We start from the raw sequence: 12870 nt of genomic DNA, 5'->3' as shown, positions 1-12870 counted from the left end.
TTGGTCTATTAAAACGATCTATTAAATCTATAGTGCCAACTGTTTCATTTGGAAGATATCCGTACAAGACATTTGCGTGCACATGCCAGCAGCTACTCGATTACTAAATATTTGCACGGCATATTTCATTCTTTGAAAATTATTCGGTTGAATATGACATTTAGATAATTTTGGAGCCATTTTCATTTATTGCTTATTCTATTGTAAAATTCAACAATGTGAGCCCATGAAGCTTTTTTATTTTTAAATTCAAAATCATATTTTAATAAATTGTTACGCGTTGCTTTTATTAAATGAGGAGTATCAAAAATATAAAATACTTTCTCTTTATCTACTAAGAAAGATGAATTTGTGTCGAAATGCCTAATTCACGAGATAGCTGCATAAAATTAGACCCATATTTGTTACTAAAGCGTGCAATATAGTGCAATATGCAATATAATATTAAATATTATATTTTTTAGAACGTTGCTCTGACATATTGTTTCTACAAAGCAATAACAAACAGGAAGCTTCCAATTTCCTGCAATACTAAGTGCCATTACAACTAATGCACTTTTTGCAAGTTTAGACCATTTTTCATAATCCGTATCCTCAAATATCTATTATTTTATCCCGTGATATATTATAAAATAAATGAGTTTTTAAACTCATTTTATCCACGCATAATATACAATGCTTTTTTATTGGCACTAATGCTTTTAACTTCAAAGTTATAGCGTTAAAAATTTTTTCATTAGTTTCGGGCATAATATTCCAGGATTACGTAAATAATTGAAGCGAACACACTGAAGGCAAAGCAAATTCTTTTACTAAATTTTTTTTTAAATCATTATCATATCATCTTCCATGTTTATTTTTTGTCAGAGCATTGATCTGTGCAATTAATAATTTTTAGAAATTACCAGAAAATAATTTACGGCTTAAGGGTCGGCAGGAGACCCAGGCAAACTCCGAATTGATGTTGGAGACCTCGCGCGGTGACAACGCGAAACTCCGGTTTCAGTGTTGCCAACGCTGAGAAACTAATTCCCAGACTTTATGTAGTGGTGTATGTCTGTACACGTACACACACCATTGCATTGCTCACGCGGACGCACGGTAGAGAGACAAGGATCGATTATCACGTTATCCTTGTTCCTCTACCGTGCTAATTACGTGACATGCTACACGCGAGATACGGCCTGAAAATGCTTTCTGGCCTTCCGTAGCAGAAGGCAGGAATGTAGCAAGGCTAATAAGCACCCACTTTTTGTAAATTTTATATATGCTTATGCACATATGTGCGTATATATAACAAATAGTATCAAAAATTTATATATATGTCTCCAAATTGTACAATGATAAATAATAATGATAAAATAATAATTCGCAGAGTGAACTAATATACAACATGTAAGACACGGGCGCTTATTAGACTTGGCAATTTATTGCTTTTTCACTTCTACTTTTTTATCGATATTTTATGTATCGTCAGCGCGATAAAGAGACAAGGAGAGAACGAGTATTAATTCTTGTCTAATATGTAGTGGCAATTGTAGATTTATAGGCTAACAAATATGTATTACTTAATTACTTTTTGATTATATTGATGTTACTGTATAAGAATACTTGCTCCATATAAATCGTGATGTAAAGAACATACGATGAGTAACATATTATAAATAGCTCAATGCAAGGTGTTCGGTCTGTCACCCTGAAGACTCAAGTTCAAGTCTATCGATATGATTTTTTTTTTTTTTTATAATATATTAGAATATATAAAAATTATGAGGTGAAAAGTGGCTCCGCATGCTCAGTATCTGGCTGGCATGCGGAAGGTCCCGGGTTCGAATCCAGTTCGAACCAACACACCCCATATGCCTGCTCGGGTACCGGTGGAAGAAGGGAGACAATGATGTTGAAGAAAGGGGGGAGAGCAGGATGAGATGAGTAGTGGAGATGGAGGATTGCTGGGAGAAAGAAGGAGGATGGAAGGAAGGACAATTTGAGAAAAGGCTGGAGAGGAGAATGGAGCCAGGGGGAGTATTGGAAGAAGGAGATGGAGGATTGCTGGGAGATATGGAGGAAGAAGGAGTGTTGGAAGACGGGTGGCTGAATGTGGTATAGTGTATAGTATATATATATGGATTGTATTTAAAAATTGTAAGGTCGCCGATGGCCAGGATAAGAAAGAGATGGGAGAAGTGTATTGTAAAAAGGTTCGGGAACGCTCCTTTGGAAAAAAGCGCCTTGTAAACCCTGAGGGGATATGCAATAAATGATGGTATGGTATATAAAAATTATTTTTAAAGGCGATTAACTTTAAGAATTTTTAAATATTGAAAATATCAATTATTTTACAACTATCATATACATAAAAATGCAAAATAATTCCGTGAATAAATTAATGTATCCTGTAATAAATCAATAACTAATATATATATATATATATATATATTAATTACTGATTTAGAGAGATAGATTTATTACTGGATTAATTTATTTACCGAATTTTTTGCATTTATATATACAATGTGTTTGTAGTTGTAAAATTATTGAAATATTTTCAATATTTAAAAATTCTTAAGTATCGCCTTTAATTAATAATTTCTATATATTCCAATAATAATAAATATAAAAAAAATATATATCGATAGACTTGAACTCGAGTTTTCAGGGTGATAGACCGAACACCTTGCATTGAGCTATTTATATGTTATTCATAAGTTCTTTATATTATTTTTTATGCAGCTGATATTTTCATACAGTAACATCAATATATAATCGAAATGAAATCAAGATAACACATACTTGTCAATCATATATATATATATATACATATATATATATACATATATATATAAACTTATAAATATTTTAAATATTCTTTCTAAATTATACATATATAATAATCTTTAAAAAATATATATATTTTAATATTTAATAAATCATTATTCTATAATTCGAGATACATAATATATGCGAGATACGGCATACAATAAGATACAATTATTGGAAGATATTGTTAGGAGCAAGATCTAAGATATCGCGTTATCCTCGTTTTACATATACAGAGAAACAAAGGTAATACGATAGCCGGTTCTTGTTGACATTATCTTTCAATAATCGCATCCGTGTGCTCAACATATTAGTATTTGTGCCTACATGGACGCTACTACATACGTAATGCAAGAGAGACAAAGACAGAACGATTATCTCTCTCCTTGTCAAGCTGTCAGTATGTTACCACGAAAATTTCCCCAGTTCCTTAGATCTAGTGAGAATCGTATTGTCCAGATTTCTCATCAAATAAGTTACACAGCTTCGTGAAATTTTTTTTATATATTCTTTATATAATAATATAATCCGCTAAAGAGCCGGATTTTTCATTTTTGCTTTTAAAAATTTATAATAAATTAAATACGGACTCGCGGCTAACCCAACCTTACCCGTTGCTAGCTGCACATTTCCCCAAGTTTATTAAAAAATTTTATTTTCACCTTTTTTTAATAAAATAGCTCTTTGGCGGATTACAGTCGAGCTTACTGATTAAGAATATCGTAAATTTAATGAGATTCATTCAGTATTTTGGCTAAAATTTGGAATATACGAATCCGTAGTTCCCGGCCGGCCGCTGGAGGTCTCCACCATGTCTCCTGCCGACCCTTAATTTGCGAATGTTGCTTATGTCACTTTCTTCTTCTACTAATGTAATTTTCTTCTGCTGCTCCAGTTTTTTCTCAGCCATCGAACTGTTTGTTGCAATTTCTTGTTTTGCTTCCTTAAATTTATGATTTTTAATTGCAGTTTCTTCTTTCGCGGACTATTATCCTTTAATTTCGGCTGAATGCTCACTGCTGAACGTGCTCTATAACATACCTAAATATATTGATATTAGAAACAATAAAAAAATTTGCTAGAAAAATCAGTTTCACAAATAAAAACAATATTAAAATTATATAGAAATAAATATACAAACAAAAAGATAATACAAATGTTTTAAAGATATCTAGAACAAAAGACATTTGTACTGCCTGAAGTGTTTCATAATTATTGTTACCTTTTTTCGTTCTCCTCTTGTTGGTTCTCTTCTCTTATTGATGCAGTGGGCTCTATTTCTGCACATATATTTCAACAAAAAATGCATATATTATAATAATATTGTTATTATAAAACAAAATATTTTATTATTAGAAAAAAGCTAATAATATATTTAAATTTTATTTACTGAGATGTTTCTTTTTGTTTAACTGCAACATTTCTTCCTCCTTGTATTTCTCCTTATATTTCTGCTGCTTATGTTTCTGCTTCTCCTTGTATTTCTGCTTTTGCTTGTGTTTCCGCTTCTCCTTGTATTTCTGCTCTTGCTTGTGCTTACGCTTTTCTTTGTATTTCTGCTTCTGCTTGTATTTCTGCTTCCTGGATTTTTACCTCTGCTTTTGTATTTCTAAAAAAATGATACATACTAAATTTTTTAATTTTAAAAATTATTCCTAAATAAAAAAATAGCTTATTATTTTTTGTACTATTTGTTTTATTAAAACATTACTACAATTATTTGATGTTTTCATATATTATATCTTTATTAAAACTAAACTGCTAACAAAAAAATAAAGAAAATTATAAATAAAAACTTACTCAAAACCAAAATGAAGTCGGAACTGCATCTAGATGTATGCGAAATGTAGTCTTTCTTCTAAACATTTTTCTTTAAAGTGCAGGTGACATAAGGTACAATTATTATATGCATAATTTGGACTTTTTTATTCCAAATCCAGTCTATTGGATGCTCTTATCCATTGCAACCACCTATATGTGTAATAATAACAATTAATAATATTAAAAATGTATACATTATACATTAATTATATATAATTAATACATTATACATTAATTTTAAAAACTTTACATATAATATTTATACAAGAATAAATGTCGGTAATTATTAAAATACATTTTTTAGAAATTATAAATAAAAGTACATCATATCTATCATGTTCCTTAGGAAATCTAAAAGTGTCGTTTTCCACATTAATGTTCATACATTGCGCAGCACACCATTGTTTTCCTTTTCTATTCATTTTTTAATATTTAAAAACGCTCCAGCAATATATCTGAAACAAAAAGCTAAGATCAAAGTGCTTCCTACGAAAAAATAGAAAATCTATATAAATGTTTTTATAGGTTGACTATTTCCTCTAAGGATACTAAGGATAATAAGGATATGCTTCAATCAGCTTTCCACTATTTTATTTTCACAAATTTTACTTGTACTTCACTTTCACTACTTTGCAACTATTTTCTTACTATTTGTAATTTAACTCTGCACTCAAACTTGTCAATAAAAACATGTGTTTTCACGACCATTTAAATGCTGAGAGTGAACAAGAGAGAGCGTAAACAAAGAAAGAGAAAGTGAGATGAAAGTTCAGATGGCGGTACTGTATTTACTCGCTGACTTCGTGCATGCGCACTCCATTTTGGGCATCATAAATTTCAATAAGTTGCGCTACTGTATATACTGTGGCACAGTTATGCGCATATCGTCTTCGTTACTGTTACGATTGCACGTTTGAGTTCTAAAACTTGGTATTAGCCTGTTTTTTTTTATAGCATTTTTTTACATTAAACTGTGTTATTAGATTCATGATATTCTGTCCGCAATCTTTCTTCAAGTGATCGTGCACATTGAAAACAATGTTTAAGCATAATGATCTTTTTTCCAAAATAGTATGTCGTAACCCGACCGATTACCTAAAATATTACAAAATTATATAAATATTAAACGTAAGAAAAGAGAGCAAGCAAAAGATTAAGAAAGATTAATAAAGTTTAATTAAGCAATAAAAGAAAGCAACAGAAAAGAGAACGAACGTGACAGATAAAAAGTAAGTCACAAGCAGATTTGAGGAAGCTGATGAAGCAAGAAAGCTAAAGAGACTCAGAGACGTGACTCAGTCAGGGTCGCCGCACTCCTTCCTTCCCGAATTAATCACTATATCAGACGATCGCGAGAAGATGATTCGATCGCTTCTCATAGTCAACCCGCCTGTACGTATCGCACGCGTATGTTGTAACTGCAAAATCTCTATATAAACCTCATTTTACGAAAAGTACGGAGTGTCTCTACTTGTGCATGGACTCTAATCCTTTGGGCGTCAAGATCCCGACAAATCCCTTTCCTCACGGCTACGGGCACAACAGTCTTGTAAGTTTTTAATGGATTTTATTATTTTGAAGATTGGAATTTCTTTTATATTTATATACAGAAAGTATGAGATGTAAAGAAATAATAAAATAATTTTATAAAAAAGTGCATGATTTATTGGGAAGTCAGGAGTTTTGACAGTAAGTTCTACAAAAAATATAAAATAATAAAATATAAAATAATTACGTTCAAAATCAGCATTGAGACGAGTCATGATATCTTAATGAAGAAAGATAACTTCCAAACAGTTGCAACTCAACTGTTACAAGAATATGATCTTGTCTACAAGAAGTTATCAACTTAAATGCCGTTATGCAAAATCCACTCGGAATTCTGTGTCAAATCGTGCGACTGCTTATGAAACAAGGTTCTTCTTCTTCATTATCATTATATAGTTCTCTTCATCATGCGGTTCTATAACAACATATCATTACATTACATGTCATTGCATTTACATTACTGAGTAAGAAATTATAACATTGATGCAATATTATTGTTAGTTAATGTTTTACTTAAGAAGTGTCTAGATTAAGATGCTTACCATATTTGAAGTTGTCAAATTGTTTCCTTGTTAAAGAGAACTGCCGTAGCAATTATTGCAACCTTTGCTGTTCTTAGATTTAGCTGCATGTCATTCCGTAATACTCTAAACATTCCTTTCCACTCGCCAAAACATCTTCCAATAGCACGGATATGGGCTCAATTGTATCTAACCTCAGTAAGAGTTTGAGAATGTAGAAATGGAGATATGATCTGCAAGAATAACCAGCATCTCCTAACAATATCCCTGTCATTCTGCGTTCCTGTAATATAAATAACAGATATGAATTTCTTGTCTTAAAAATAAGTATTTTTTAAATATATTCAAATATTTATTATAAGTATTCATGTAATTATAATAAATTATATAAAATCTATATATTGTTATAATTATCTCAAACTTCTCCCTCAAAATCTTATATCCGAGCGTCATGAGCACTACCTCTCCATCTGGCAACAATATCGAAAATTCGACGTTATGCATCGCAAACTACTTACACATTTATGGAATAGAAACCTTTTCGATTCATGTATGTACAACATAGCTTGTTCCTGGCTGAGGCACTTTATACGTACATAAATACAATCAATGCATCCCACCACTTGTGGAAAACAAGTTATGTTGTAAAATTTTGTTTGCAAAGTTTCTATTGTATTAGGAAAGCGCACAAAATGTGGATATTATCGATTGCGACACTCCATAGATCACCTGAAATAATAATAATGAATGATAAAAAAATTATTGTTATATATGTAATAAGAAATATATTAATATTTATTTTAATATATATACAAAATTATCAATAATAAAATATTTATTCTTAATATATTATTATTAATAATTTTGTATATATTATTAATTATTATTACATATTCTACATGAATAAAGTTATTTAATTTTACATAGTTGAGTTTAGTTATATATTTTTTACTTAATCTATACAAATATTAAATAATACAAACCTAATTTCGTCTGGTAGCATTCTTTGGCGTAAAATCTTAAGGCGATCAGCATTTTTAACGCCGGTGATACATCCTTTACATGCCCAGCCTGAGAAGATAATCTCTGCTCGACTAAATCTTATAATGAACCGCACTGCTTCTTTTGACGGTCTGTAACAATTTCGAAATTCAATATTATTAAATATTTCAAACGGATCAACTTTGTCACAAAAACTTGCGGTCTTCTTTCTTATAATTGTCTAATATCTCTCACTTCCCGTATTTCGTATACGAATATACTCCATTTTCTTTTAAATGTGACAGAAACGTTAGTAGTTCGCTTATTACATGCTCCTATCACTTTTACCACACGTTGTTGTATTGACATGTTACCGTGCTATTTGGCTTTATTAATGTTTTTGAATAGGAATTTCGCTCTAAATACGCGTGATTATCGATTTTCCCTAACAAAGTGCTGCTATCATTGCATTTTGAATGCGCGCTAATATCTCGACTTGTCAGCATGCTAACATTGTTATAAGCGCGTTCTGAATATAGACTATAATATAAATTTACAATAACTTAAAATATATGATGAGTTATTTTTATATCGCTAGTACATTAATCAACAGGGTAGTTGTAAATTAATCGACCAAACTAGCCAATAAATTTTGTTTATTTAATACAAGTTACGACGTTTCGACCATATGGTTGTGGTCCTTTTCAAGTATAAACTGAAATAATAATTAAATTTAAATTTAAACGGTTTGATTTCAAAAAACAGTAATATAATGGATTTGCTGTAACACTTTGAGTACATACGTTCTTGTTGAAAAACACTTTACATATTTTAGTTACGAAATAATTAACATTTTGTCAAATTAAAAAAAAAAAAGAGAGAAACATTGTATCAATATGAGATTTTGTCAATAACTGAAATATTAAAATAGTTCAATCAAAAAACCAAAATCACATGTCAAGGATAGTTGGTCCTTTGTTAAAAATATTAAAGATACTTTTATTAATGATAATGATATAATGATATCTCTAGATGTTAGTTCATTATTTACAAATATTCCTAAAGAGTTAGTCTTAAATGGCATTAAAAAACGTTGGAATGACATTCTAAGAACACTAATTTCAATTTAGCTCAATTTTTACATGCAATAGAATTGATTTTAGACTCAACTAGTTTCAGCTTCAATGGTCAGTTTTATGAACAAATATTTGGCAGCCCAATGGGTTCTCCTTTATCACCTATCCTAGCAGATATTGTGATGGATGATTTGGAGACACAATGTTTGGGTTCGTTAAGTTTCACGGTCCCCATATATTATAGATATGTAGATGATATTTTTGCCATACTGCCACGTACAAAAATAGATGAGATATTAATGACTTTTAATAACTACCACCAACGCTTGAATTTGACATATGAAATTGAAGTCAGTCCTTCCATTAGTTTCTTATAGCGTCTTCTATTGGGAAAAACTCGCTGGCACTCAGTGTCCGTTAATTTTTGAGTTTTTTGTCGGCGTTACATGAAACGCCACCAGTTTTAGCTAGTTTTGCATACTCAATGAAATATGTCTTTTGAACTCAGTTTTGAGAAAAATATTTAATATTTAATAATTATAAAATATTTAATATAAATATATTTAAATATTTAATATTTAAATTATAAAATATTTAATATTTAAATTATAAAATATTTAATATTTCTTGTCACAATAACAGTGACAGTTTAAATTCAAACAGTATAATACTGAAGTGGCCCCGGCCTTCAAACTCGGGGCCACTTTTACTGCACTCAGTGCGCACTGAGAGCATTTTGCATTCCCAATGAAATGTGCAGCACTTAAAATATGTTTACTAATATTACCAATGAAGTACGCTTCAAACACTCAGTGCTGCCAGTGCTAGCAAGTTTTTCCTAATAGAAGACGGTATTAAATACAACGATCATTCGTTCTGACAATAGACTCATTACTAACTGGTATAGGAAACCTACATGTTCTGGAAGATATATAAACTTCTATTCGAACCACCCTTTGAAATAATATTAATACTAATATTTTAATATTAATACTATTTATAATCTCGTGGACCATGCTATCCTACTATCTAGCGACATTTTCCATCGTAAAAACATCGATATAGTGAATGAGATTTTACTTAATAATTGTTTCCCCGAACACATCATCAAACGACATATACAAAAAAGAATTAATTTACTAAAAAATCGTAACCACAATGATAATAGTGATGTGAATCGTGGACAACTTGACAGGACCTCCTTTATTTCATTGCCTTATACTAAAGATGTGAGCTATGATTTATGCCGTGTTTTGCGTAGTACAGGCTTTAACGTTGTCTATAAAATAACCAAAAAACTAAATATATTAATTAAACGTGGTAAAGATAGTTTACATAAAGATCACAGAACTAACGTTGTATATAAATTAGATTGCAAAAATTGTAATGCGTCATATATTGGCCAAACAAAAAGGGATTTACGTACTCGAGTGAAAGAGCATTTTAATATAAAATTGCATGAAACTAATCATTCCGTTATAAGTAAACATAAGTTGGAATTTGGACATGAATTTGATTGGACAAAACCTAATATATTACATTAAGAATATAAAAGCTCTCTATATATCAAATATAAATTAGGAAATAGAAAGGCTATTCGAGCCATACGCGGATGTCGGTGCGTCGATTCCAACGAAAATTAATTTTTCGTTGAAATTAACTAATTGTGCACGGGGCACGAATTTTTGCTTGGTACACCACCAAGTCTTTTATTTGGGAATAAATCCATACTAGATTTTTAATTCCCTTATTACCCTCTAACCCCCCTACAGAATTATAGGCGAGAAAAATATAGATCCGAAAGTCGCTGAATCGGGAATCGAACCCGAGACCTTTCGCTTGCCGGGCGACTGCTCTCACCATCTGAGCTATTCAGACCCTTCGACTCTATACTTCTCTCTGCCTTGATAAATATTTGTAAATAACACCTTATTCAGCCGGCCTTATTATAATAGCCTATATAATATAATTATAATAGCCTTTCTATTTCCTAATTTATATTTGATATATAGAGAGCCTTTATATTCTTAGTGTTTAATTCACGCCGGCTGAATAAGGCGTTATTTACAAATATTTATCAAGGCAGAGAGAAGTATAGAGTCGAAGGGTCTGAATAGCTCAGATGGTGAGAGCAGTCGCCCGGCAAGCGAAAGGTCTCGGGTTCGATTCCCGATTCAGCGACTTTCGGATCTATATTTTTCTCGCCTATAATTCTGTAGGGGGGTTAGAGGGTAATAAGGGAATTAAAAATCTAGTATGGATTTATTCCCAAATAAAAGTCTTGGTGGTGTACCAAGCAAAAATTCGTGCCCCGTGCACAATTAGTTAATTTCAACGAAAAATTAATTTTCGTTGGAATCGACGCACCGACATCCGCGTATGGCTCGAATAGCCTTTCTATTTCCTAATTTATATCTAATATATTACATAATGAAAAATATGTGAGAAAGAGAGAAATTGCGGAAATGTTGTATATTAAAAAATTCAATAATACAATCAACCTACAAAAGGACACGGATAGTTTAAATAAAATCTATGACAAAATAATAAAGGTCGTTTAGCTGTGTTCCTATTTTAATATTTCAGTTATTGACAAAATCTCATATTGATACAATGTTTCTCTCTTTTTTTTTTTTAATTTGACAAGATGTTAATTATTTCGTAACTAAAATATGTAAAGTCCCAGGGAGAAATGATTGGTCGAATCGACGTCAATTCAACATCAATTCGACCAAATTGACGTTGATTCGACGTCGAATCGACATCGATTCGACCACCATTTCTCACTGGGGTGTTTTTCAACAAGAACGTATGTACTCAAAGTGTTACAGCAAATCCATTATATTACCGTTTTTTGAAATCAAACCGTTTAAATTTAAATTTAATTATTATTTCAGTTTATACTTGAAAAGGACCACAACCATATGGTCGAAACGTCGTAACTTGAATTAAATAAACAAAATTTATTGGCTAGTTTGGTCGATTAATCTACTACAACTACCCTGTTAAAACATATGTTTATCTAACAAGGGAACGGTTGAAAGTGTCCTTCACCGATTTTGATGCGCTTTGAATATGTTGTAAAGCATAAAAAAATATTATACCCATATTTTTTTAAGTACTTATCTCAACGTTTAGGGGTTAAAACTCCTCGAAAATGAGTTTTTCATTTTTAGTAAATACCCAGTAAGCAAAATGTTAGCAGTATGTCGACAGATTGGCAACAAATTCAATCAGAGTATTGCGGCAGATTGACATCAACTGCGCATTGAGCTTGTGTTTTGTCAGCAGATTCTGCTGACATAACATGACAGCAGATGGACGGCAGAAACCGAGCAGATCTGCACAATATGTTTGATGGCAGATTGGTGGCAGAAACCAAGCAGATCTGTTAAATACAATCTAACTGCAGATTGGCGGCCGAAATCGAGCAGGACCTGCAATTCCTTGCCATTTGAACATATAAATGATAAAATTGAATATTTTAAATCAGAGCTGTCCACGTTTTGCACTTTTCGGCCGATTTCCGAGGCTCACCGCTTAGCGGCCCCCACTTACGCTCGAGACCTTAGCAACGCGTGGCCCGATAACCGTAGTTGCTAAGGTCTCGAGCGTAAGTGGGAGCCGCTAGGCGGTGAGAACAGAATCTGCATTTTGCAGTTATATTTAATAGTTTCTTCGCTTATCGCTATGCGACGTATTTTCTCGCAATCAAATTTCCATTAAAAAATACATATAAAGTCTGCAAGTCATGGCTATTAATAAAAGATCAAAAGTATATTTCTATCAGTTTTAAACTGATTCAATAGGATAAATGAAAAATTATCCATTTACTTTCTATTCATTTAAAACAAAGCAAGAATTTAATTCTCATATAAATAATTATATTAAACATTTTTTAATTAATTTATTTTTACAATTTATTTTATTATTAAAATTTAATTAAATTAAACATTTGCTATGTAAGATATAACTATTATATAACATATGTTATACATTAAATGTCATATTTATGAAAAGAAAATTATAATTAACCGATAACATTTGTGCCTGTTATATATTTATTATTTAAAACAGAGCAGTACTCTGCGTTGATACCACTG

At 31.2% G+C, this 12870-nt stretch overlaps 1 long non-coding RNA gene across 10 annotated transcripts in view; it reads right to left on the bottom strand.

Moving 5' to 3' along the window:
• Positions 1-2909: 2909 nt before the first annotated feature.
• The window catches only part of LOC145946176 (uncharacterized), a 35997-nt gene continuing 26036 nt past the window's right edge, over positions 2910-12870 (bottom strand). The window contains exons 4-14 of one of the 10 annotated variants that reach the window (XR_014427007.1): positions 7694-7843; positions 7229-7439; positions 6732-6993; positions 6377-6604; positions 6032-6171; positions 5434-5736; positions 4965-5096; positions 4621-4791; positions 4211-4429; positions 4043-4106; positions 2910-3850 (exon numbers count right to left, since the gene is read on the bottom strand). This is a non-coding gene — a long non-coding RNA (uncharacterized LOC145946176). Of the gene's footprint in view, positions 3862-4042; positions 4107-4210; positions 4430-4620; positions 4792-4964; positions 5737-5856; positions 5956-6031; positions 6172-6376; positions 6605-6731; positions 6994-7228; positions 7440-7693; positions 7844-8861; positions 9317-12870 lie in introns of those variants that run through there. The other 9 variants (XR_014427009.1, XR_014427005.1, XR_014427008.1 and 6 more) reach the window with 9 other exon arrangements.

The sequence above is a fragment of the Prenolepis imparis genome, unplaced genomic scaffold, assembly GCF_030444845.1.
Source record: "Prenolepis imparis isolate NDT839.2.m4 unplaced genomic scaffold, iyPreImpa1.0 SCAF_15, whole genome shotgun sequence".
NCBI lineage: Eukaryota > Metazoa > Arthropoda > Insecta > Hymenoptera > Formicidae > Prenolepis > Prenolepis imparis.
Note: the sequence above shows the minus strand (reverse complement) of the source record. Positions and strands in the feature narration are given on the sequence as shown.